Genomic DNA, 27,329 nt, shown 5'->3' with positions numbered 1-27,329 from the left:
CCGTCGCGGGTTAGATGGTGAGCATGTGAGCAAATGTACCAGCGTCGCAAACCGTCTGCGTAAGGCAAATCAGACTCGGATGTCTGATGTGTTTCAGCTGTCTCGCTTTTATACTGTAGACTCTTCACCCTCATGCAGCTCTACGGTTTTGGAAATCACCCGTTGGAATTAGGATGATTTACACAGGCCATATGCGGGTGTCTTGTGCGTCCTGACGCACCGAGAGGATCACTCGTGTCTAGTTTCCGTCTTTGTCGGCAGGCAGCGCACACTCTCATCAGGACCATTCACACGGTAGGCTATTTTCAACCTCTGCAGTCCTGTATCGGGCCTATTACAATCTAGCGCATGTCATTGCCTTTCACATACAGTTTGGTCGCCTAAAGACAGTTTCAAGACAGTTTTTATAACCAAGCCGGACTTAAGGCAGGAAAATGTTCCACTTCTGCCCGCCCACTAGTTAAATTGCTTTCTTGGTATCACACCAGCACTTCTTTTTTCAACCCACGTGGTTTCCCAAGGTGGGGTTCAGGAACCACCAGAGGTCCTTAAAAATGGCCATCTGTGATTGCTCTGCAAATTTAATTGCAGTGGTGTAATTCTACAGAAGTACCTGCATGAGGAAAAAAAATAAATACTGACTCACAGGTGAACTTTTCTCACCTTTCCATCTGACTGTGACATGTTAGGCAATTAATTCTGCATAAAGTCACTTCTAAGAACTTTTGCACAACATAAATCTGATAAAATGACATCAATATTTGTATATAAAATACAGCCAGTGCTACCATGTATCACCTGAGCTTTCACTGCAGTAACCTGAAATGAGCGTTTCGAAGTTGTTGTACATGAGGCAGCATGCAGTCAGCCTATGACTGAACCTTGATGAGACAGAGCTCAAACTCATTCAGTGATGTGAAGATGAAGTCAAATCCTCAGTGTTGGACAGTGTATTTCAGTGAGTAATAAAGATTTAGTTTTGTAAAATCCAACAATTTCCACACTGCATGCTCAGTGAATTAATAAACACAGCTATGACAGTGTGGGAGTCATCTAAATGCAACCGTACGACAATTGACTCCTTTCTACAGATAGAAGATTTATCATTTCTTCACTTATGTGCACCATGAATTTAAATCTATCTAAATGGGCTTTGTATTTTTTTCATTAGTTTTACAGCACTTTAAATAACTTTTCTGATTAATGTCACAGCACTGATTCACAGAAGGAAGGACGTCCTTAAGATTACAGTTTGCTGCCCCTCTGCACAGGAACAGATGGATTTTTCAAAAGATTTTTTATTTTTTTTTTGGTTCTTCGTCTGACAGAGAGGTTGCTGAAAAAACAAGATGGAGTGCTGCACTGGGTGTCATAAATTGGCGGTTCAGGTGCTCTCCAGGATGTTCACGGGTGAGAGCGAAAAAAGAAAATAATCTGTGGACTACAAAGCTATGAACAACTTAAAACCCTTTTCTGGAACATGATTTTGCTACTCTACGGCACATACAAGATTCTCTACGGGAAGAGACTGACTCAGGGGATGACACACAGCAACAGTTTCAAGCTGAGCTGAAACTTCTAGCACGGGAAGTACCTGTTCCTCCCGAGCCTACTGAACTACCAGCAGGCACCACACTGTGCAAATAGGTTTCTCACTTGCAGTTAGTCTTATTCTATGTTAAAACATGGTGGTAGTGCAGATTGGTGCCACTGCAACAAGTCACAGATTAATCCATCATACACTGTTACAGCACTTGTAAGAAATTTGTTGTAGCTTGTTGTATTACTCAGCTTGTTATCAGACTCATCAAAAATAAATATAATTACAAATAGGTCTACATGCTTAAAAATGCTAATACAGTGCAGATAGATAGATAGATAGATAGATAGATAGATAGATAGATAGATAGATAGATAGATAGATAGATAGATAGATAGATAGATAGATAGATAGATAGATAGATAGATAGATAGATAGATAGATAGACTCCCCTCCAAAAATATTCGAATAATGAGGCCAATTCCTTTATGCTTTTTACTTCTAGACTGAAAACATTTAGGTTTGACATCAAATGACGAATATGAGACAAGAGATCAAAATTATTTACATCTGGATCTGATACACAACTTAGAAGATAGCAAAGTTTGAAATCTTTGGTTGAACCCACCCATTTTTCATGTGAGCAAAAATATTGAAACGTGACTGACAGGTGTGTTTTGTGGCCCTGGTGTGTCCTATTACATTGATTATTCAAACAATAAATAGATCTCAATGTCTACGTTCTGTTTCAGATTTGGGTTTTGTCTGCAGACTGCATCTATAGTTTAAGTGTAACTAACATGGAAACCAAAGAGCTGTGAAAACCAAGCAATTGTGAAGATGAGAGAATATGGAAAATCAATCAGAGCCATTGCACAAACATTGGCCATAGCCAGTACAACCATTTGGAACGTCCTGAAGAAAAAAGAAACCACTGGTGTACTCAGTAACAGACATCGAACGGGTAGACCAAAGAAAACAGCAGCAGTTGATGACAGAAATATTGTGAGAGCTATAAAGAAAGACTCCAAAACAACTGTTTGTGACATCAGCAACAACCTCTAGAGGGCAGGAGTGAAGGTATCACAATCTACTGTTCACAGAAGACTTCATGAACAAAAGCACAAAGGCAACACCAGAAGATGCAAACCACTCGTTAGCAAGAAGAATAGGAAGGCCAGGCTGGAATTTGCCAAAAAGTACAGAGATAAGCCTCAACAATTCTGGGACAAATTTTATTTACTGATGAGACAAAGATGAACCTTTACTAAAGTGACGGAAAGGCTACAGTTTGGAGAAAAAAAGGATCTGCTCAAGATCTCAAACATACAAGCTCATTTGTGAAACACAGTGGAAGTAATGTCATGGCTTGGCTTCTTCTGGGACGAGCTCATTAATCTTCATTGATGATGGAACCCATGATGGCAGCAGCAAAATGGACTTAGAAGTCTACAGAAACATTTTGTCTGCCAATTTAAAGAAAGATGAAACCAAACTGATTGGGAGATCCTTCATCGTGCATCAAAATAGTGACCCAAAACACATTGCCAAGGCAACAAAGGAGTTCATCAGGGGCAACAAGTGGAAGGACTGGCCAAGTCAATGTCCAGACTTCAACCCCACAGAGCTGCATTCTACCTGCTAAAGATGAGACTGAAGGGAGTAACCCCCCAAAACAAACAACAACCAAAGGAGGCTGCAGTGAAAGCCTAGAAAAGCATCAATAAAGAAAATGCAAAAGTTTGGTGATGTCAGTGGGTCACATGCTTGATGCAGTTATTGCAAGCAAAGGATTTGAAAATAAATATTATTCACTTTAATCTATTTTAAGTCTATTTGTTCCAATACCTTTGCTCCCTTAAAAATGTGGTGTTCCATTACAAATAATGCTATCTTCTAAGTTGTGTGCGCAGATCCAGATGTAAATACCTGGAAATAAAAGTTGAAATGCTGATCTCCTGCCTCATATTCATTGTTTGATGTCAAACGCAAATGTATGCAAAAAATTATTTAGAAACTAAATATATTCTAAACTTTTGACTCATCAAAGTAGCCACCTTTGGCAGATACAACAGCTGAACACACTGTGTCATTCTTTCCACAATGGAAATGAAATATTCTTCATAAAGTTCTTCCCAACTCTGGTGCAGAAGTTCCCATAAATGTGTGGCACTTGTAGGTTGCTTTGCTTTCACTCTTCTGTCCAGTTCATCCCAAACCAGCTCCATGGGGTTTAAGTCTGGACACTGTGCTGCCACTCCATGTTTTCAAGCTTACCATCTTGTTCATTTTTCCTCAGGTAGTTTTGACATAGCTTGGACTTATGTTTTGGGTTATTATCTTGCTGTAGGATGAACCCCTGACCAACTACAAACATACCAGAGGATACTGCATGGTGCTGCAGAATGCTGTGGTAGCTGTTTTGGTTCAGGGTTCCTCTCACTCTGTACAAGTCACCGACCTTGGATCCAGCAAAACAGCCCCAGACCATCATGCTTCCTCCTCCATGTTTGACAGTTGATGTCACACACTGAGGAACCATCTTTTCTCCTACTCGACGGCGTACAAACATCCTGCATGATGAACCAGATTTCAAAAATCAGCCCATGATACCCTCTTCCAGTCTTCAGTAGTCCATTGGTGGTGTTTCGTGGCCCAGGAAAGCCTTTTTGTAATTCTGACATCTTTCATCTTTTTAATTCAGTGGTTTCCTTGCTGCAACTGGACCTGTCAAACCTGCAACTCCAAGTCTTCTCGTCACAGATGAAATTGAGACTTCTTACTACGACCACTATTATGCTGTGCTTGAAGCTGTTGTCCTGTGAGACGCCTATCATCAAGCTGTTGACTCTCAGAAACTTGTCTCTGGTCCTGTTGTGACTTTAGGTCTTCCAGATTTCTTCTTGCCAGAGTTTTCCCCAGTTTCTGAATGTCTTTTGATGGTGAAGAAAACTGTATTCACTGACACCTTGACTTTCTTCACAGTTTCTGTGAACACCTGTTGGGACACCTGTAGGATTTGGTAGCACCAACGTTCAAGGCTTGATCAACCTCCTTCACTGCAGAACAACTTTAAGTTGTTAACCCATTTCTTTTTCCCTCAAAAAGGCCTTTTTGTATAATTCTAAAATGTACAGTATTTTTCAGTTTTGACTAACCGTACCTTTTTTAAACCTCTGGCAGTTCACCACTTACCTTTGTACCATTTCAAGCTATTCACTGAACTTGAACTACTTGAATTTCAATTAAAAAATGGAAAAATTGAGCCCTTCTAAAACTTTTGAATATATATATATATATATATATATATATATATATGAGAGAGAGAGAGAGAGAGACTGCAAGTCCTGCATGCCCAGTCCAGAATTTATGATATTCATTGTAGCAGAACTTATTTTAGTCAAGTACAATGTTGTACTTCTCATATAAAGGGACCATATTACATCAACCTTGCAGCATAGACGAAAGTGCACTACCAAGCGAAGGAAACAGTAAACATAGGTTAACACCAATACCATAACAAACACTATACAGTATTATTATATTTTATTACACATACAATACACTGAATACACACATACAGCAACAGTCCAACAGCCACAACATCCTTTTTCAGCTGTCTACACTTGGACGTTTTGCTGCTATAGCCTTCAGGAAAAAACATACATGCACTGGTATCACATTGGTGCTAGGCATAGGTTTGCAGACATACAGCTACCTGTTGTAGCTGTTGGCCGCCCCCTGGGAGCAGAGTCAAAAATATGTTGAACCGAAAATGTAGACACTGTTGCTCATGTTAGTGCTGTTGGTCATTTTGATTTTGCTCAGTGGAGTGCAAACAACTCTGCCTTTCAAATCACATACATTTTCCTTATACTTTCAGTACATACTGCAGCTGCCATTACAAAGTACGTACTGGTGCAGAATGCATACTAGTACAAAGTACTTCGTCATTGTGCCTCACGCTATGACCGTCTTGCTCATACATCTGCCACAATCTGCAGTGCGAAATGAGCCGTCATCTTTCGGCTGTGCACTCTCGGTGGCTGATCGCTTGTTTATACTCGTGTGAGCCACCATGACGTATGTGAGGTGTCTTCCACTGCACAGAAGATTGTGGGTCAGAATGGCCAGAAAAGCATGTTTGCTTGGATACTGCAAAACACGACCGGATGTGGTAGGACATGCTGATATTTTTGGCATACTGCAGTTGGCATACTATGTAATGGGACATACTAAATCTTTTTCTGGCATATTATATAGTATGGTAGTATGGATATTGGAACACATCCCAAGTGATAAAAATAATGGATGGACATCAGAGAGCATTACTGGTAGGCCTGTTGCATCAGCAGTGCTTACAAAGGCATGCGTTGTTCATTATATCGAACTGCCTCTTTACCCTTTCCAGTTCAAGCCAACTTTTCAGTATTTGACATTGCTGCCGAGGGACAAAGTGCAGTTGGCTTGTGGGAGGTCTGCACACAAATGTGTCTGCAAAGCCACCACATTATTTGGATTTTGGGGTTTTCTGTTCTGTTTGTAATTCGTAAGGTCTGTACTTTACTATGCTAAATGATGTGAGATGACTTATGTTGTGAATCTGCACTATATATATAAAATTGAATTGAATTTCCATATTTCTTCTGCACACAAAGACACCAACACATAACCATACATCTGCCATTAAATAGTCTCTTTTGACAGTTGTAGTTTATAATAATAAATACAGTTAGTTAAAATTAACTAGATTTATTGAAATACTAGTGTTACTGCTTCAGTCTGTTGACTTTAAGACTCTTCTCTAATGCATTACTATCCAATTAGGTTAATCAACAATAATAGATAATAATATGATAAGAGGCTAACCCATGTTTACTGTTCCCTATTTGTGATTCAGTTCCACTAGTTTTCAGCAAGATTGCTGAATGGTTATGAAATAAAAGTAATTGAAACATAATAAAAATTAATGTGTTGTTATCCTCCAATCAGCCCTGCAACAAAAAAGCAACATAGTCTCATTTCAAGGCATATTTATTTTGTGTTTCTCAGTTATTTTTTATTTACTGGAAACTTATTTGCTATATCTACTTTAAACCCATTATGTATTAAATTTTAACTCAAATTACCCATAATATCTGAACAAAGAGTTTTTCTTTAAAAATTTCAGAACATCCTTGCCAAGATTGATGATAATTCTGGATGATTAATGCCAGGCACAGTTCGTCTCCAGGTGAACACGAGTTAAGGTACACTGCCAGACGAAATTATTTAACGCCCATATCATGCAGTAATTGCACCAGTGCACAGTGCATGTTGCAATTTTTCTCTTCCCTCTGAAAATGCTTTTGTCAGTTTCTATTATGATAGCTAATGTTGGGTTCGACTGAATGGGCTCTCCATGCCTTTGCCACTTACCCTTCTGTCACACAGTACCTACCCTGTTCTACCGCTCTCAAATCTAGTCAATTGACCTTCATGGGCCGCCTGACTCATTGTGTCAATAAACAGCTAACATAATGTAGTTTGTGCTCTATGGCAGTCTCATGCTCTCTCCGTATTTTTTTCAAGATTAGACGCTATTCATGCAAAGTCACAAAGTGCACTGAGTAATTAGACTGCAGGCGAACCTCATCACCTACTGCACAGCCTGGACCACTGAAAAGCAAATGTGGACAGATTTAAACTTTAAACCATCATGTCATACTTTGCAAAGTCTGAGCAGTTGTTCATCACACCATGGTCTCTTAGCAACAGTAATAATGACTACAAATGATGAAGTGCTGATTGGCCTTCTAAAGACAAGCAGTGGTCCCTTAGAAATAGTGCAGCTGGAATACTTTGCTTATCAATAATACATCTTAGAAGGTCAAATGATGTAAAAGAAAAAATGAACATATGGAATTTAGATGTGAAGATTTTTAGATGCCCTACACGTAGTTCAAAAAAGTGGGATGACATGACATTTTGTGGTTAGGATGGTCAGTGGTTGCTCTAAAATTACATTATAAACACAAAGAAGAACAGAAAACTACCACATATGCCTACAAAGCAGTTGTCCATTTGCTTGTACAGTAAATGTAACATTTTCCAGTGTAAAGTTCACTGTGCTCAATATCATTATCATCTGCCTTCCATCTTTTCAAGTACAGCTGTATCGTCTGAAGAGGCTCTTAAATAAATAGATGCATCTCAGAAACACACAGGAAACAGATTTTTTGGAGCGGATACAAATCAAAACTCTAGCTATATTCAAATGCGGACTTCAATTTTTTAGGCACTGCATCGTAATTACTTTCCTGCTTTTGGCCATATAAAATGATTCAGATAAGTGTTGATAAATGCAGTGGTTCAAATACACAGAGGACCTGAAAAAAATGAAAGAAAACCTTAGATAAGAGCCTGCCGCTGTGTAGCATTGTAGTGGTTTTGTACTTGTGTGTGGGGATGTTTTAGCACTGAATAAATTCATTCAGGCTCGACCGTGACTCTGAAAATCTCAGCCTTTGTTAATAACCATTCTTTTTGTTCATTTGTGTTCCATGTTGCATTTATATTCTCAACGCAGCGATGTCTTGCATGATAAGACAGACTTTATCAACAAAGCATCAGCGCTCCTGTTTGCCTGAATATTTCTTGTTTCCTTCTGAAAGGAGGAGAAAATGGACTCATACAGCTGGCATATTTTAATTTGTTCTAGCTCATGTTTGATTAATGCCAATTTTTTCTAGTCAGAGTTCATGTTTACGAGGCACCATTATTTACATAACAACTTACCCTATTCACAGAAAGCTCCGATTTTCACAGTTATGCAGCTTCTTGTTTTGCACTGATTGACAAATTATCTCCATTACCACAAAACCGAATTCTTCTTTTTGCAAGACTTGTAATGAAAACGCATCACATTTTACAATGTGTGCTGTATAAAATAATCAGCAGAACAATGTTCACGTGTGTTTTGATAGAGATAAGATTACTATTTATGATGAATTGAGGGCTTTATGTCTGATACTAATGAATAATATATCAAGCATCTGTTTCATAATTAATAGTGCTGTCAAACACAAATTTTTAAATCAGATTAATCACAGGGTCACTTTGGATTAATTTCAATTAATCACGATTAAATATCCTTCCTTTTTAATCTATATTAATCGCATTTCATTTTGCATGAGGAAACAGATTCAACAAAGAAGGGAATATATATGTACTTAACATGTTTATTAAACACCTGTGCTTCGGTGAAAAAAAACGCTTTCCTGCAGAGTGTGCCTATTACTGTAAGTTGGTGTACTGTTCCGTCTTTAGGGTTTTTTCTGTATTCAAAAAGAGGGCCAACATGCCGTTTATTGCAGGGGTATTCAACTAAAATTCAGAGGTCCAGTCAGAGAAAATGTATTAAAGCAACGGTCCAGAAAATCTTAATGTCTAACTTGAATTAGTGTGATATATGTTGATGTAACCTGGTAGTTTTATTAGTGTCTGCATGTAATCAATAACTGCCCATGAAATCAAATAAATTCAGTACGGTTCAGAAACATTTTGTACTGTAACTGTACATCTGAAAAAAAGTGAAAAATAATGACCGAACAACCTGAACCAACTTATATACATCTTTAACAATACCTAAATCTCAAAAAATTTAAACAGTTTAACACTTTTAATTTATTTCTGTCTTATATCACTCCCCTTATACTCCTGCTGCTTAATGGGAGAAGTGAGCTGCCAGTGTTTTGAATCGTGGTCTGAATGGTGTCAGGGTCATTCTCAAACACGTTTGGAGCTCATTGGGGAGTCTGGAACCAGATTTAGTTTGGATTATATATTTATAGTTGAGAAGCTGGCTTACAGCTGTATGTGGAGCCAAACATAGTCAGCATGTGCAGGGCGACTTACCTCTCGGTGTTGATTTGTTTATTACTCCGCCAAGGAACGGTGGAATTATGTGAGGATCTGTGAATCTGTCCGTCCGTCTGCAACATTACTCTAAAACAGACAAATGGATTTGGATGAAATTTTCAGGGAAGGTCAGAAATGACAAAAGGACCACATCATTAGATTTTGGCAGTGATGCCGCTTATAGTCTGGATCCACAGATTTGTTAAGGATTTTCCATTGCGAGATATAGCGGCCGGGACGGCGTCGCCGTAACCATGACAACAAGTAAACACTGTGTCAGTTACCTGTGTTGCAGACCAAGCCTGCTCTCCTTTAACCTAGGCAGGTTGCGGTGTATGTGTGTATGTTTGTCAGTGAGGGTGACGCAAGGAGGACTGCTGCAGCGGTGTGTGTTGTTGCAGATATGAGTGTGGAAGCGGAGGCATAGTGAGATGCACCTTGATGATACAGCCAATCATAGAGGGCCAATGTGAAAAGCCAGCTGTGTACCCTGGATGAACTGTAAGTTTGGACAGTTGCTGCTGGTTCAATAAAGTGCCCCGTTCTCATCCTGCAAAGTTTGTCCGGACTTATATTGGCTGTTACCATTAACGAGACAACACGTAACTGTACACAAGGCTTTCTTTTCTTGGATTTATAAAGATATCCTGTAGTCAAATGTGACAATTAGTAACTGTAACATACAGGAAAATGCAATTAGTATTTATTGTACATGTGGTAGGCTATGCTAAACCCAAACAGCTAGCTAATACGCGTGACGTCGGTAGCATTGGTAACTGGTAATGGAGTTCACAAAACTTACTCAAAGTAATAATTCATAACATTTGTGCACGTAAGTGTTTTGTACATGTAATACTCACAAAGACGAAAATTTCCCAAAGGCTCAAACGTTTTAGAGTCAATGCAGCGGATACGTGAGGTTTGTCGACGCTGTTTCTGCCGAATCACTAGTTTGTTTTCGCTGAGATTTAAAAAAAAAAAAAAAAAAAAAACACCAAATATTGTCTATATACGAGATGAGCACCCACTCTGCAGTAACCAAAACGATACTTTATGGAGAGGTCCTTCACTGACAACTTTTTAACCATAGCCTTTGAACAGTTTTTTTTTAACCATGAAATTAACTTATTTATTTATACACTATGAACTTATTTGCAACTTTTTAACTACTCATTTAACTCATCACTGTTATGAAATTATTGATGTCTTTGATCCAAAAGCATGGTATTGCCATATGATTTAAATTAAATATAAAAACGAAAACACACTTCTGCAGAAGCACAAACACTGAAGGAAGTCTTTAAAATCATTTATGCATACCTTGTATATACAGTGTAGTGGAGTAGAAGGCCTGTAGGTGTAGATATGAACACAATGGCAGGAAAGAAAACTGTATGGCATTTCCTGTACTGAAAAGGTGAAAACCAATAAGAAAGGGTTAAAGAGTCCAACAAAGCCAAACAGACATCAGTATTTGGAGCCAGAAAAGCGGTGGTGTAACACCTCTGCTTTTATATAGCCACCTGTGACCACCAGAGCGCTCTTCCCATCACTCTCTTTCCATTGGGATGTTCACAGCAAATGCAGCATTTCAACATTTTCAGAGACTGCATCTATTAAGGCACCTCCACCACCTCTCTCTCTCTCTCTCTCTCTCTCTCTCTCTCTCTCTCTCTCTCTCTCTCTCTCTCTCTCTCTCTCTCTCTCTCTCTCTCTCTCTCTCTCTCTCTCTCTCTCTCTCTCTCTCTCTCTCTCTCTCTCTCTCTCTCTCTCTCTCTCTCTCTCTCCTTTTCTCACTCACTCTCTCTCATCATTCTCTCTTTTCCCCTTTTTTCACTCGCTCCGTTTCTGTGTCTCTCTTTCCCTTTTGCAATATGACATAGTCCATTATCTGCTCTTAGTACTAATTGGTGTATTAACGCCATGCTGTGGGTGACACAGTGAGATAGAGAGAAAGCGTGAGCGAGAGAGGGTGTGAGAGAGAGGGAGAGAGGGAATGAGAGAGAGAAAGAGAGAGAGAGAAAGACGCAGGATGAATATGGATGAGGCAGGAGCAGGGTGGGAGCGAGGCTCTGGGGGAGGCGAGTACAGAGTGAGAGAGAATAGCAGGCCAAGGTAAATCTTTTCAGCTGCACAAGTGGTTAAGAGCAGCATGGCAAAATGACGAGTGAGGGGGGAAAAAAGAAACCATCCTGTAATGGCTTTTTTGTTGTTTTTTTTTTTCAGTTGGCCTTCTCTGTATCCCTTTCTATCCTGCTTTCACCGTCACCACTTTCAACCCAATTATCCACTCTCCCTGGCGCCACTGGCAGCATATGGAAATGTAAATTACAGGCGAGATGTTTTTTTTTTTTTTTTGAAAGATGTGGAAGGTAAGCAGCTCTTGAGGATGGGGAGAGTAGGAAGAAGAAACAGAAGAGATGACAAACAACTGAAACTGAGGGACTGTCTTTAGTCCCAATAGCTTGTTGGCATTGCGACACTATCAGATACACAAATCCACCCACCGAAAAAATTCAGTGGAATGAATTTCATTTATGTTCCTACATACACTTTGCATATAAAGTCTTTACAGTTGCCCCAACATTGTACATTTACAAATGTGACTTCATGCTGGACAAAGTCATTACATGTCGGACATAGCCGAAAAATCACACTGGCATGTACAGACACTCCGTATATTGATACACTGTGCCAACAGCACACATATGCAGAGACTCAAACAGCACAGTTGCACCAAAGAGGAACACTTCCTCTGTGCTTGAGGGGTTTTTCAGACCAGGGCCAGGATGCAAGCCCTCAGGCTGGTGAAAAGCTGCTGAAGCACAGGATACAGAGATCAAAGGTGCTCATCTCCTCGCATGTGTGTGACATTGAGGCATGTACGGGCTGATTATTCAGATAAGCAGATCTATCCTCGGGGGTGGAGGCAAAATGGAGACGAATGTTTTGTTCATTATCATTAAGATCTGGCTTTTCCTCTGTTCACCTCTCCTCTCTCCACATGCTCATATTCCGCCCCCGCAGTGCTGATGAAGCCAACTTCTCAAATCTGCAATTTGCTCAATTATTTTCAATTATCCCGCCATCGCTGCTTCTATCATTCCCCTTAGTTCAATTGTGAACAGAAATCACTTGTTGATTGACAGCAAAGGCCAATTAGAGGCAGGAGGAAAACTCTAACCCCTACGGTAATTACTGCTGATTGGTGTCACACAGACATTTTGCAGGCCCTACCCACAAAACTGACACCGTCATATTGATAAATGCCCTTTTTCACCAAGCAGCCACACGTCTTATCACAAACATACTGTACATTTAAAAAGGATCCCTGCTCTGGTCATTTAAAGTTTGCAGAACCATAACAGTAGACTTTAAAATTTCTTTACATGCCCAATGAGAATATGTGAGAGCTTTCAAAGGAAGGATTGAGATACCTATATCTACCATGAGCTCCATGTATCTGTGCCTTTAGCACATTAACTTCAAGGTAGTTCTGACTCAATGCTTTAGAAAACTCTCCAGTGGTGGGCACAGGAATCAATGATGAACTGCTTTTGAGCATGACAGAGAGACCCACAAATTCAATATACCTTCAGCAGTTTTGCTGTCTGGGTTTGTTCAACGTTTTGTAGTAGCTTAATGTAGGGTAGTTCAGGAGAAGCAGAAAAGAAGTGACTTCATATATTTTCATTTCGCTGTGCATCCGTGGTTATCTTATGGTTTATTAGGTTTTGTGCATCCTAATCCATTTATTTATTTCTTTTGCAATCGGTAATGAAAATTTAAAATGTGACCTTACTACTGTTTTTGTTTACAGCTGTGTAACGGAAGGGTCGTGGATCTACCATGTTGCTGATTGTTTGTTCTCTGAGCAAATATATAGAGACACATGCATGCAGCAACAGTGCACATATGTGGCTCAGGTTTACAACAACACAGGCAATGATCGCAGCTTAACCCCTGTTGTGTTAAATTTTGCTTTTGTTAGTCAGCCCCAGAATCATTATAGGTTTGCAACATTGTACCGTCATTAAAAACAATGGTGTAGATGCCTCCATTCAAAGTGTCATTTGTGGAATCCTTTAATAATGCTTCATTTAGTTTCACCTTAGGTTAAGTAACTTTTATAAAATGCACCCCTGCTCAGACGTATCTACATACACGTCAGTAATGTATCATCAGTGTATTCCCAGGCTTAAATAATGACAAATAGAAAATTTAATATGACTAACCCAATGACATATTTATCAAACACTGAATCATCACTGCTGAAATACTGTGATAATCACTGGCATTTTGTTTCAGGTCACAATATACAGCATTTCAAATGACACCAGTTTAGAAAAGTGGTGAGTAATGAGTTTAGGCATGTTTGTGATATTTTAGAAAACTCCATTTCCAAAGACCTTTTATACTTACACTTCATCTGTTCTGCTTCTTTTTTTAAAATTGTTTTAACAGCTTTCCAAGCTATCGTGTTTTAACAATAACATTTTTTTTTTTTGATGGGAATGAACTAAAGTGTCACAATATAATCCACACATGCCAACACAGCAGTAGTTATTCTGTGCTTTTGCTACCCAGGTTCCATCCAGTACACTAAAGGACCAACATGACTCATGCAGTCTTAACCTTTACATGTACGTTTACTTCTTCATAGTACAACTATACTTATATGAAAATCATCCTGGCTGCTGTTACAACAAACATTCCCATTTGAATTTACTCTCACAGGTTGAATTTTTGCTTTTCTCAAGCTAAAGTTCAAGTGACTGAATGGGCTAAAAAGCTGAACCTTCACTCCTGAAACTCCTCTCCTTGGCGCTGTCCTGTAATAAACCGTTCATGTGGTACAGAGCTACTGGCTTGCACTGTTGTTTGTGACAAGTGGGCTGCCTATGCAAGTGGTGGTTACTCAAGACTCCCCTGATGACATTATGGGCCTAATGAGTTTTAATTGGGAGAAGATCTTAACTTGCAGACCTAATTGCATCTGATTAAAGACAATATTAGTTTTACTGCTGGCAAATTGGTTAGGGAGGGCGGGTGATGGGGTTTTGGAGGGATCAATGGTGTCCTTGTGGAAATATTGCAAATGTCCTAAAAAATGGTGATGAAGAGATGGAACAAAAGCATAAGAGGAGGCACGACCGGGCGAGTAAATACTCAACATGCAATGACAGTGTGATAAGGGGATGCCAGGGAGGGGAATACAAGAGAAGATGAGGAGGACTGAAGGTTAAGAACTTATCCAGAACAACCCTGTGTCTGATCTCTGGCACTTCTGAAGACGCACTCTGTTATTTTGTGAAAAGTATGCCTTAGATCGAAGCCACAGACAAAATGTAGATGACTCCATTATACAAATCTCACCTTAAGATTATTATCATCTTATCATTTGCTCCTTAATAGTTCTGTCGAATCTTAGCAGCAGTTGCTGTGCCTCATACTTCCCTATGTGTTTTTGGATATTACATGGCTTAGAGTTTTCTCAGGAGAGGTACACTCTGAAGGAGCACAAATCTACCCTTAAACAGAATTTGTGTAATCTACAACAGGTGAATCAATGTTTGAAAAACGGAACAGCTAGCTCCCAAACTTGACATCCAGTGCTCTCATCTACGTAGCCATTTATCTTCATGGACTCAGGATGTTTAGTTGAGATTCAAATTAAATCTAACCTAAATCTAGCAATATGGGCATATGAATTAGCCCGTGTGTCTCTCCCAACAAAGCTGGCCTCTTCCGTTCTTAAACCCTGCAGGAATTGGCAAAATTCTTCTGCATACAATTAGGCCTACACTGATGAAAAGCTATAGCATTAATGTGTAAAAATATTTTTCCAGGAAGATGCATAATGGGTTCACTGAGAGAGCATACTTACCATTTATGGACCTTGAAGGGACATTATTTTAAAGATTCTGTAATTTGCATTGAAGTAAATAATCAAATTTGCAGTATGACCATACCAACCTTAGTTAGTATGCATAATTATGAATGTTTACATGCATACACTGTAAGAAAACATAGTCGTGCTCACATGTTTGCAAGCACACAAACATATTGATGCAAATAAGTACACAAAAACACATACACTGCTTGTTCCCTCTCCGTGCCACCATAAATACATGCCCTGGATCAGCGGTGATTTAAAGCCCGACACAGGAGAGTATAGTAAATTATGCGTGTATGAGGCTTCATTTCCTGCTCTTCTTAAGCACTTGCTTAATTGCCATTCTCACCTGAGCAATTGTATAATTTCCTTTATTTTTCTCCTCCTCTGCCCAGAATATGAGTCTATAATGAGCTGTGGGTGTCCCCCAAAGCTAAGCCTGGCGCCTTGAAATAGGTTTCACTAATTTACCAATTAGTCATAAGATACAATTAGTGTGCAAGTTCCCTAAGTCCATGAGTGCCCCCACCACCGGCCTCCCCACTTTGATTGTTCAATCTCTGCAGTGATCATCACTCCATTACTTGGCTCATGCTCTCACCCTGCTTTGTTCAGCCTCGCTACAACATCGAGGTCCCACCTGCACTTTGGATATTACTCTAACCCTATGTGCCTCAGAGGGAATCGGTGAGGGAGTGGGAGTGTGTGAATGTGTCTACGTCCGCAGCTCTGGGTTTCTGTTTAAGTGCAGCTGGGACCGGTTTCACTGACCAAGAGGATGAGAGTTGAGGAGGGGAGGAGGGGGCCGTCTGGAGACTAGAAAACTTATGAGAACTGAGATAAGTTACCAAGTAGCAAAGTGAAAGTTTGCTGGAGGTGCAAATCTAATTTATGGTTGGAGAATACTGTGTTGTGTTTCTCTCTTTGGTTCGCTCAGCCATTAAAACTAAACCTGAGGACAAATAGGAAATATATATATATAAAAAAAAGAAAACACCACAACAAATATCAACGCTGCTGTGCTTGCTGCTCATTCTTATTATGCTGCGCGTGAGGCTCTGGGTGTACAGCGATCAATATGTGAGAGGTCATTTGTCAGTGCCTTTTTCTCTGTGAGGATAGTTCATTTTTTTCTTGATGGCAATACAGTCTTCCTATAAGGGATTTCTAATAATTGCAGCAAATTCCCTTCTGTTTTCTTCATTACTGGGGCAGGGTCTTTGCCTGCATATCTATATGAAGGTAGACTTATGATTAAATAAAATAGCTAACTGATTGCTCAGGGAAAATTGGCCCATTGTACATAAGCAGCAACACAACAACCAAGAAACACAGAATATTAATTCTAATATATAACATGTAATTTAGTAACAAGAAGCTAAATCATCATATTAATTAAACACATCATTGTGCAACTTTATCATGAATCTCGCTCTCAAAATGTACAATTGCATTTTTATTGAGGCTTATGAAAATATTTATTAGTTTCACAACGGCATGTGTGAGTAGAAAATGTGTGAGTTTTGCTCCCGAACATGAACTAATTGTAAAAAGCGGGGTGACCAGATTTTATCTTCTGCACCTTGTCAGTTTGCAGAGACTAAGGAACAAGTTCTTGTGTTGATTGCTCCTGGCATGAAGGGACACTTAAGAGTGTGATCACACTAAACATGTTTGGAGCGGTTTATTGGAACTGTGGAACAGTTACTGTGAGCGAAAACAATGCCGTTCAATCTCCAAATAACAGCGAATAACTGCACTGAGACTGAGGGAGGGCTAACTATGAGATAAGAGCAGACACTCTTCTTATGATTTCTGTGCCGTTATGGACCCTCACGGTTTACTCACAGTAGCTGTTCATGTTAATGGACATGTGTGAGCTGAAGTACAAGTTACAAACTTCCTTTAACAACTGGTAATAGGTCCTGCATTTAAAAGTGTAGCTGGTTTTAGTGCTCACACACATGAATTAAATGAATACAGGAAAGTGAGATGTTTCTTGGTCAGACTTACAACAGACAAGCAACGGCTGCATCTGTCTCCAGGACAGACAAACAAAGCCACCTTGTTTTAATGAATAAATTCTTTTGCAATCTTGGTGTGATTTTACATTCCACACAAGAACAGTGAACAATAAGGAGACTCCTTCTTTCTGAAGAGCCTGAAGAGCAGTTTGTCACCTGCAGCTTTTAATCTCCAGATTCACTGTGGCTGTTGACTTCTGTTCCATCACTCTCTTGTAAATAAATAAATAAATAAATAAAAAGGATCTGCAGATAGATAAGATTTTAAAAATAATAATTGGTGTCTTGTTTGAGAGGCCTTATTTGTGTAGGACAAGTATGCTGCTTTTCCTGTGAGTAGAAGCCATCCCATCTTTTGCCTATAAAATTTTTATTAACATAAAGCAGCCGCTGTAGGAAAAGCTCTGTTTCCATTATGAGTAACTTGACACAGCTCTGATATGGACAGCATACAGTAAGCTGTGACTTCAATTAGATTAAATTAAAAACAGTAACACTTTGTTTTTTGTGAATCCCTTGTGACTGTGAATGTAATTTGACTCCAGTGCAGAATCAATGGACTATTCAAAATGGGATGTATACGCAGAACCAATCATTAACTATAAACTTGGAAACAGAAATTAAGTTTTATTTCATGAAAATCTTAAGGATCTGTAAGAAGCCATTATAGAACCCCTAAAGAAGACACAATCCAGAGATACATCGGGTATAAAGTGGGTTTGACCAAAGGCTAATATCAGCCGCTTGTCATAGCTTAACAAGTAAAAGGAAGGTGGTAACATCCCCCAAGTGGGCTGAATTGAGGATAGATGTGTTTTGCTGCCTAGAAATTCTATTGTTGAGAAAAAATGTTATTTCATTAAAAGAGGAGTGCTTCGAGTTATGCCCTGAAATTGCTACGGGCTCTTTCGTCCGTGTGTTTTCATCTTGTTCTACTGTATTTATTTTCTGACAAGTGGGTATTTTACATCTGATATAACTGCTAAAACAATTCTATGTTCCTAAAGGATCCTTCTGTTATATGATGACTCCAGTGCAGCTACAGAAATTACAGCATGGTTAGCTGGGCTTACAGACACCTTACCTGCCAATTACAACTGAGACATTTAATGCAATTTTATATAGAAAGCCTTCAGACACCAGAAGTCCCAGAGCTTTTATCTTTAAAATAAAGATCCACCTTTTACACACTGTTTAGATGTAGGACTATAGGTGGGTGTTACTAATGCTGGGGAATTAGATAATATAGTGTTCACATTATCAATACGACTGTTGACCTGCATTGTTCTTAACACATCTCGCTGCATTAAGAGCCCAGGAGAAAGAACCTGAATTTTCAACTTGTCCTGGAGTAAACTGTTATTTCATTTGGCCGAAGATTATCTTCTGGTCGGAAGCTGTTCATGCATAAATCCCTGACGAATAGGGTATAATTACAGCATATAATTTAGTTAATTAAGCAGCAAAGCAGTTTGAATTTAACAAAAAGTTATACCCCACTGGTGCATATCAAATATGTATATGCATTTATTTACTTGTCATTTGCCTCAGTGTCTTTCACAATTCTTCATCTCAGCTTCTCTCTCTCTCTCTCTCTCTCCTTCACTGTACATTGCTCTCTCACTCACTTCCTCTCAGAGGTTCATTCCCCTCATGCTAATGGACAACCCCCCTCCTCATGTCTATCTAATCAAAAATCAATTAAAAACACCTCGCCGCCGAGTCTCCAGAGCTGAGCCTAGGTTGAGGGTGGAATAGAAACGCTTCCCGCACCTCTTTCTCTCCCTTTCACAGTCTCTCGTCTCTTTCTCTCTGCTCACTGCCTCCCTCTCCCTCGTCCACCTATGGTCTCCCTTTCTCTCCCCCCTAAGCTCCGCCCTCCTGTCTACTGGAAGTTGGCAACATGATTTACGAGAACGGAGAACTTAATTTATATATTTTTTTTCCTCTTGCATCCTCTCATTTATTTATTAGATTTTTCTCCCAGCCGCCTCTTCCTGTCTCTGGCGTGGAGGGGAGGAGGAGGATAGAGGGAGAGAGAGGATAGGATTAGATGGAGAGTGGTCTCGGGGCAGACCAGTAGACTGGCAGGCCTGCAGACATGGAACAGATCTGTCCCACACTTAATGGCATTAGTGCCGTCCCTGAAAGGGGGAGGGGAGGCCAGCAGGGAGACAGGCTAACATATTAAAACTGCTTCTATACCAGACGCTTGTCTACTCCACTCAAACTCCAACTTCAACTCCAACTCACTTTCTTTCTGGGTGTATTTGTATGGCGCACAATTGAGTGTGTGTCAATTGTTCTGTCAAAAGGAAGCTTTTAGCTGAGATGTGCTATTCTTTCTTCAAAGAAATTTTCACAGTGAACTGAATCACAGTTGATTCTTCTAAATATGCTCACACTACAGCAACGCATGTGTAGCACAAAGACTATGCCCAACCTGCACACAAGTGGATTCAGGCAGAAAGCTTGCTTTTCCACTTTGTCAGGTGCAAATGGGCTTCAGCTCAAAAGCTAACATGGCCTACGGTAAAAGTGACATCTCTGTTGGCTCTGTCTGTGTGGATAAAACTACAATCACTCCTTCTCCTGCACTCTCTCCTTAACTAATTTACACTTACCCTTTTCCCACTAGGATTCTACAGATCTTACCAATCTGTGTGACTTTGGTGTGATCAGCGCCAGATTGCTGACTGTCAGCACACCTTCCAGAACTAAATCCAAGCCTGGCGGCACCTTCAGGGCCTCGAATTACCTCCTCTAACCTGCTTGGGCAGCACACTCATACTACACAGTACTACTGTTCAAGAAGCATTGGGGAAATGCATACAGGAGTTGGACAAGAAAGGAGGCGTGAAATGGAAGGAAAAGACAGCAAAAGGGGGGAAGATTGGAGTCAGCAACAAAAGACCAGAAACAGAAAAGAGTCAGCGAAGACGAAGAGGAGAGCGTTCTCCTTAAACATGCACATATCAAGTGGAGGAGACTATGGAGTGGTCGGGGGAGAGGAAGTTGCCACGGAATCTGAGAGGACACTGACAGACAGGTGGAGCCAGCATGCTGTGTCTTTTGATGGATGGAGTGGAGAGTTAGTAAATATACATGGACCCCGCCCTCCAGCTCTTTCAGCTGTCTCAGCACAGCCCCGTGTGGATGGATGGCGGGATTTTTTCCTCGCCTTTAAGAAAAGGTTAAGTCACAACAATATTGTTGTGGATCATGAAAATATTAGCAATACTTCTCCCTCTGTCAAGCGAGTTTGATTTATCTGTCTTCCTCTGAGCGGGTTGAGGAGGAGGGGCGAGGGGGTAAGCAGGGACAGGAGGAGACACTAACAGCCTGGGGAGTGTTTTCTCTTTATCTCTGTGTCACAAAGGCCACCCTAGGTACTGCAGATGTGTCTGGGAACAGCTTTAGAGAGAGCTATTGATCCTACTGAGTACTCCTACTGTATATAGCCGAGCTCTGCCCACATCCTTGCACCCTGAGGAGAACTATACAGAACAGGCCGTGCTAAAGGTCACCCTCTGATGGAGATAGGGAGCTGTGACTGGCTATGCATACGTATGTGGTGTTGTAACTGCTTGAAACATTATTACTAAGTCAATCCACAATCGTTGACATTACCATGAAAAATGGAGGAGGTGGAAGAACAACAAAAAAAGCATGACTTTACTACATTAATATATTAATACTGGTTACAGAATCCAAAAAAAAACAAGACAAATAATAATATGTTGATGAAGCAGTTGCCTGCAGAGCCCAGTAATTATTGGTATGAATTATTGCTTGTTTGAGCCACAAATTTCATGTGATGTATTATCAAGGCTTTTCTGTCGCTTACCCAATATTGCACCTTCTTACAGTTTTCCATTTTCTGCTAATTGCGAAACTGATACAACTTATATTCCCCAATGTCTCAGCATTACAAGAAGTTGTATAACCTCTATAAATTAAAACAAATCACTGTGACCAGAAAAGGTTTACAGCTAGTTTAAATTTGTACTAGAGATACAGCTTTCTATGAAAAAAACTTTTTTCACATTTTAAACATCAACTGTATCAAAGGTAGCACATACTCTGTACAGCACATCCTTACTAAGCTGCATGAAACTTTATTCAAATACTGCCAGCTGCTGAGTGAATACGTTTTATTTCATTTAGATGACAGTTGAAGATATGTTCCTCATTGCTCAATATAAGTATTTATATTTATTGTGAAAATTGCAAGTAATTGTATTTGTCTGTGCATTTCTTTGCCATTTCTTTAAACACTGGATACTGAAATGGTTTATTGGACGCAGTGTTATGAGCAGCTGTATGTGTTTAGCCTGCAGTTAATTCTGGATGGGAGTGAATGTCCATTAAATGTAATCTTGTTTTTCAGTCCAGCGCTCAAACCACAACTTCAGAGAATTGGCCACCGATGAAGACATCATCCATCATCCCACTGACGCTCTGCCAGAACACTTGGAGATAAATATGGAGGCTTTTCAAGTTGTACCTGTCTTTGAGAAACCACACAATCATAAACCCACATAGAGTAAGCATACACAGATTCATAATTCCCATCTTTTTCTGCAAATCAAAAGCATAAAAAAATTTATCTTTCCGTGCCTATTCATCAAGCACCGCTCACTCTGTCAGCAGTAGCTTTTATCCAGCATCATTATTTCACATCTTGATGGCTGCAGCTGTGTGTGTGTGTGTGTGTGTGTGTGTGTGTGTGTGTGTGTGTGTGTGGGTGTGTGTGTGTGTGTGTGCATGTATGCAAGCTTCCCTCACCTATCAAGAATGTATGAAAAAACCCAAAATGATCCACTCAGAAATTTGAGTTCTTGGTTTAATGAAATAGTGCTTTTAGAGTTGATCTGAGGAGTCCACGAGAACACTTATCTCAGCATCAACAGTGCTGCAGAAAAAGAGCTGCCTTAATCGGATTGCTGGAGCTCTAAAAGGTTTTCTGCACATGGGTTCCTCCGCAGGCTGCTGGGCTCCGGGGCCAGACTGGGCACCGAGGCCTGACTGCCAGGCGGACTCAGTGGCTGGACTGGATGATAAAGTCCAGAGACTCACTGGTGTCTTTGTTAGCCGCCACCAGTCTCCGGGTAAGATGATACTAATTAGAGCCTTCGAATATGTGATTGAATCAGTAAACACAACACACACACAGTGAAGCAGAGGCTCCCAGATACACAACACCCACACCTCAACCATACTAAAAAGATACAGTATGTAGATATTATTGTAAGTATACATGCACACATGCATTTTTAGACTCTGATTTGCTTTTGTTCACTTTTTTCCCCTCACTGTACACCTACACATCAGTCCAAGGACTCACACAGAGGAATTCATCTATCAGTGGTTCACTGTGCCCTGAAGCAAGTGAGAGCTGCAGCAGACATTGATCAAACTGACTTCTAACATGAAGAAGTTCAAAATCACACTTTTCAAATCCCTTTACTGCCGGCAACCTTCCACTACTGATATAAAAGAAGGCACACATACACAGACATGCACATTATTACACTCCCCTGTATGCATTCTAGCAAACATCAGACGTCGATGCAAAGATCCCCATTCACACATGCTGTCTGTTTCAAAATGCAACCTAACTCTGACATTTTTAGCTCACAAACATACAAAAATGGCATCAGTGCCTTTTGTGCTTCTTGACTGAATGACTGAAAAAATATTTCAGTAATAACAAAGGCATCTCAGAAGTGACAGTGAAAACAATGACTGGATGCATTGTTTTCTATGAAGTCGTGTACATTTTGGGGTGATTTTTTTTCTTCATGAATTGCTCCTTCAAATTAGCACATTGTACTAAAGTACAAACTGTCCCATCAGATTACTATTTTGTGTACACATCATTTTTTTCTCATTCCCTCAGTTTAGTACTCAGATTGATTAACAGCTCATAAATTAATAACTTCTACTCACAAATTTCTAAATCACACACTCCGATTCCTTCCAGTTAGTACAGTTATCACCTTAATTCCATTCGTCCTTCTTCCGCAAACATTCTCAGTATAGAAACTGGAATGTAAGACAGTTTTCTCAGGTTTTTGGTTGTTAAATACATTGCTTAAGCTTATTTTAGAGGATAATAGATGAACTCTGCTGAAAGAGTATGAATGCTAAAATGTGAAGAATAACCCATGTCAGTCTGCCATTGAGACTGAAAATACCTCCCTATGGTTCAGATAAGCTCTCTAAACTACTCAAAAAAAATAACAGAAACCTGTGTTCCTCCTCCAAACGAAGCCTGTTTGGCTATAAGTCAAGGAAATGTACCATCTTTTTTGCACAGCAGCTTCGGAGTTATTAGCCTTTGTTCCAACTGTTTTGCATATTCAGCCTCCCTTCCAGCCCACATAGATGTTAATGCACTCCCACACAAACAGATCGGTGTGAACAGGGCAAACATATTTTCCATCTCTCTCTCTTTCTCACTCTTTCACCATCTCAACTGCCTTTCACTGCTGTCTTTTTTCTAAAGCCCACTCACATCACACACAACTAGGCACACACATGTCCACACACACATAGACAAAGGTGCACAAAGTAAGTTTTTCTGTGTGTGTGTGTATGTGAGTCTCTGGCAACCACCTCTCAGTGTGCTGGATCAGCTGAAATAGGATCCATCCCTCAGATCCCACTGTACCTCTCACACATACTGATGTAGTCTGATCTCCTGTCAGTGAGACGGCCTGCAGGGAGCGAGTCAGGGGCTTATAACACGGCCTCCAGAGACCATCTCAGCCAGATGCTCAAAGAGTTGGAAAGCAAGAAAACACTTCCCACTTCAGAGAGCCGGGGATATTATAAGGCCATTGATGCTACAGTGTGGACCCGTGCCGCTTTAGGCTGCTTTATATGACATCACCACACAGCTCACGTCTGGCAAGTCACCAGTGTTTTGAAGTGAGACAAATGTAGTTTAGCGATATGCCTCGAGACAAGTGCACATGCTCGCTAACACGCTTGTGCACGCTTGCTCAGAGGGACACGCGTTCACTTAGTTCCCTGCGGCAATGGTGTCACAACAGTGGGCATGAAAACAGACTATGTCAAAGCAAATCTACAGTACAAAGGCTGCATGTCGCTGCATGATAGCATTCAAATGAAACCATAGCCAGAAGCTCTGACTCTTAGGCAGCAGGCTTGTAAGGTGTTCAAAGAGAAATTGTGCCTTTTCACAACCTGGGTCCTTTATGGTTCAGTTTAGCCAACGGTTTACAACAATATACTTAGCAACTTAACTGTCAAAATCACAAGCTGTGAATCTCAGCACACTGCATGTGTACTTGTTTGTTTTGTGACTCAAGCAGATGTTTAGCGTATCCACAGACATACCTGTAACCATCAAAGGTCTGTTAATCAAACAGTAGATTAATGTAAAAAATATTGTCATGATCAGTAAAGTGAATGGCCAATATAGAAAATATAAAAGCATCATCATATAAGTCTATTTACTATTCTGGAGGCAGCACTAGGTTCAAGTGAATCATCATCGAATATCAATTCATCAAACGTCTCTGCCCATGTTTCATGGAAAGTGTTTTTTTTAACTGAAGGGCATGTCATTAATATAGAACACTGACTTTCCTCGTTGTGGCAATTTTGCATTAATTTGTTCCTGTATTGCATTTTTTTTTCCCAGAAGAGAGGTGCTTTACTCTCAGAGTGGTGCACTCCTCTCCTTCTCACTTCTTTACTACTCTCTTTACATGAGAATGTGTAAATATGGGATTATTGAGAAATTGATTGTTGCTCTTTTCTGTCCAGTGTGGCCTTCCTCCCATTAATCTCTAATGCCTGCAGAAGAAGCTAAAAATCCATCTGGGGCCATCGCTGCAGACAATTGTCTGAAAGACCCATTCCATCCAAATTGAATTAGAATCAATGTGGAGCATACACAAGCAAGAGCATCATTAGATCAAGAGATGTAAGCAAAGAGGGACAGTGAAGGAAAAGGAGACAAAAAGCAGCTCATCGCTCTCCCCCCTTTTCAGGCTATGTGATTAAACCCTCCAGTACTACCAGCATGAATGCATTCCTTTGTTTTTAACTCTTTTGAAAGTGTTCAACTTCGCATCTGCATGTTGCTCGCTCTCTGACACTTAATGCACACAAACACTATGAATACACAAACACAAAAAACTCTCAAGTTTTTCAAGTGATTGTTGAGCCCAGTCTTAAGCCTTTAAGTCTTGATGTAAGCACCACTTTCTCTTTGTAGAGAAGCAGGAGATGGTGGTGCAGATTTAGAAGAGGAAGAGGAGCACAAAGAAGAGTAAGCGACGGTGAGTCACGTGCAAAGACACAGCTGGTATGACCGAGCTGCGAGAGCAAGATGGGTTGACAGAGACTGAGAGAAAGATGAAAGGATGTGGGAGGGTACAGTGGAAGAAGAAGAGGCATATTATAGTGAAGCTGAAAGCAAGTCAGTGACAAATGAAAATACAAGGTGACTGCTGTGCCTGTCACAGCGGTAAAAGCTGGAGATATGACTTAGGAAAATATGGTACAAAACCTAAAGAGGAGTCAGCAGGAGATTAGTGAATGTTAGATAGTGAGATCTGGTCGGCAGGAGATGAAGAGATACTTTAGAGAAAGCAAAGCTAAAAGCAACGAGGATAGGGTAGGCGGACGATTTAAGTAATTTTGATACTGATACAGTTTGTGGGCAGGAGAGAGTTGTGTGAGGGGGTTGAGACAGGGAGAGAGGAGATATGGTGTGAAAAAGAGATACAGAAAGAGGGTGAGATAGAGATAGATAGGCCGGCCTGGAGTGAGACAGAGTTATCGGCCATGATCGATCTGGCAGGCTGATGCCAAATGGGGGGTGTAATGATGGGTAATGATATGAGCCTGAAGAGGGAGCACAGTGTGCGTCTATGTGTGTGTCCAGGATCCATGACCACACAGTGGCTCACACTTTCATTAATAGCGCCAATTCATCGCACCTCGCAGAGATGGTTTAATACACGCCCCCATAACAATCTATATATACTGTACATACATGTCACAATACACCCTCATATTTCAAGCGTTATCTCTCTGTCTATTTGTCTGTCTTTGTCTCACCTTTTTTTCCCCCCTGAACCAGACTCTATTCTCACTCCCTCTTTGTGGCTCTCTTTTCCTTGCCACTCTTAGTGTGCTTCCCCCACCCACCTCCATCATCATCTGTCACTTTCTTTTCTCTCCGTCATTACTTTTTCATTTCTTTCTCACCCACCATGAATCTCCGAATCTGTTCATCTGTTTTTCAAATTAACCCGTCAAACACGCATTGCCGCTGGGTAGTGCAACACTTCAATTGATAAAACACATAGTATGCCAAGCCATACAAACATGTGCGTGCACACACAGACACACACACCCACATACACACAATGACATGTTTATCTGCACACCCTTGGCAGACCTACTGACTCTAAAACAGTTTCCACAGCAACATGAAGTGGCTAAGAATAATGTATTCTGTTATGGCCGGGATGATTAGCATTATCCTGTTCTGTTTCAACATCTATGTTAGACTCCTCGTCTCACACTGTTTTGAAGGCATATTAGAACTGATGGTAATCCGCTCAGTGAAATAACCATATAAAAGCCCCTTAGTTAGGTATATGATAAAAATGAGCACCATATTTGTTGAATAGCAATGTTCGAAGAGGGCCATGACAAACTATACAGACTGGCTGAACAGTCATAAAAATGCATGTTCACTGGCACCATTCAAAGGACGGACTAGTCTGTGGCCATTACTATGGAAACCAAATCCAATCCAATTCAGAGATTTAGGCCAAGATCACATCTTTCAGAACTGACTATTTTCCAGCAGCAACATTTGACCATACTGAGTTGCTCACAGTCAGGCTGAATCAGTGACAAGAAGAATAATAAATAGCTTTTCATTCACTGGCAAGCCAGCATTTGCATATATCCTCAT

The 27,329-nt window shown here is 40.3% G+C and overlaps 1 protein-coding gene and 1 long non-coding RNA gene across 4 annotated transcripts in view; one reads left to right on the top strand and one right to left on the bottom strand.

Annotated features, from left to right (window-relative positions):
* The window catches only part of adgrl1a (adhesion G protein-coupled receptor L1a), a 153,246-nt gene that overhangs the window by 94,726 nt on the left and 31,191 nt on the right, over window positions 1–27,329 (bottom strand). Inside the window, exon 1 of one of the 3 annotated variants that reach the window (XM_055005087.1) lies at window positions 9,437–9,526. The exons of the other annotated variants lie outside the window; for them this stretch is intronic. The gene's annotated coding sequence lies outside the window, so the exon portion shown is untranslated. Of the gene's footprint in view, window positions 1–9,436; window positions 9,527–27,329 lie in introns of those variants that run through there. 3 annotated transcript variants of the gene reach the window in all.
* On the top strand, window positions 154–25,680 carry LOC118470833 (uncharacterized). Its single transcript, XR_004847991.2, has 4 exons — window positions 154–294; window positions 21,750–21,905; window positions 22,348–22,470; window positions 25,614–25,680. It is a non-coding gene; the product is annotated as an uncharacterized LOC118470833 (long non-coding RNA).

The sequence above is a fragment of the Amphiprion ocellaris genome, chromosome 19, assembly GCF_022539595.1.
Source record: "Amphiprion ocellaris isolate individual 3 ecotype Okinawa chromosome 19, ASM2253959v1, whole genome shotgun sequence".
In the NCBI taxonomy this organism is placed as follows: Eukaryota; Metazoa; Chordata; class Actinopteri; family Pomacentridae; genus Amphiprion; species Amphiprion ocellaris.
This window is presented reverse-complemented; position numbering and strand designations above follow the sequence as displayed.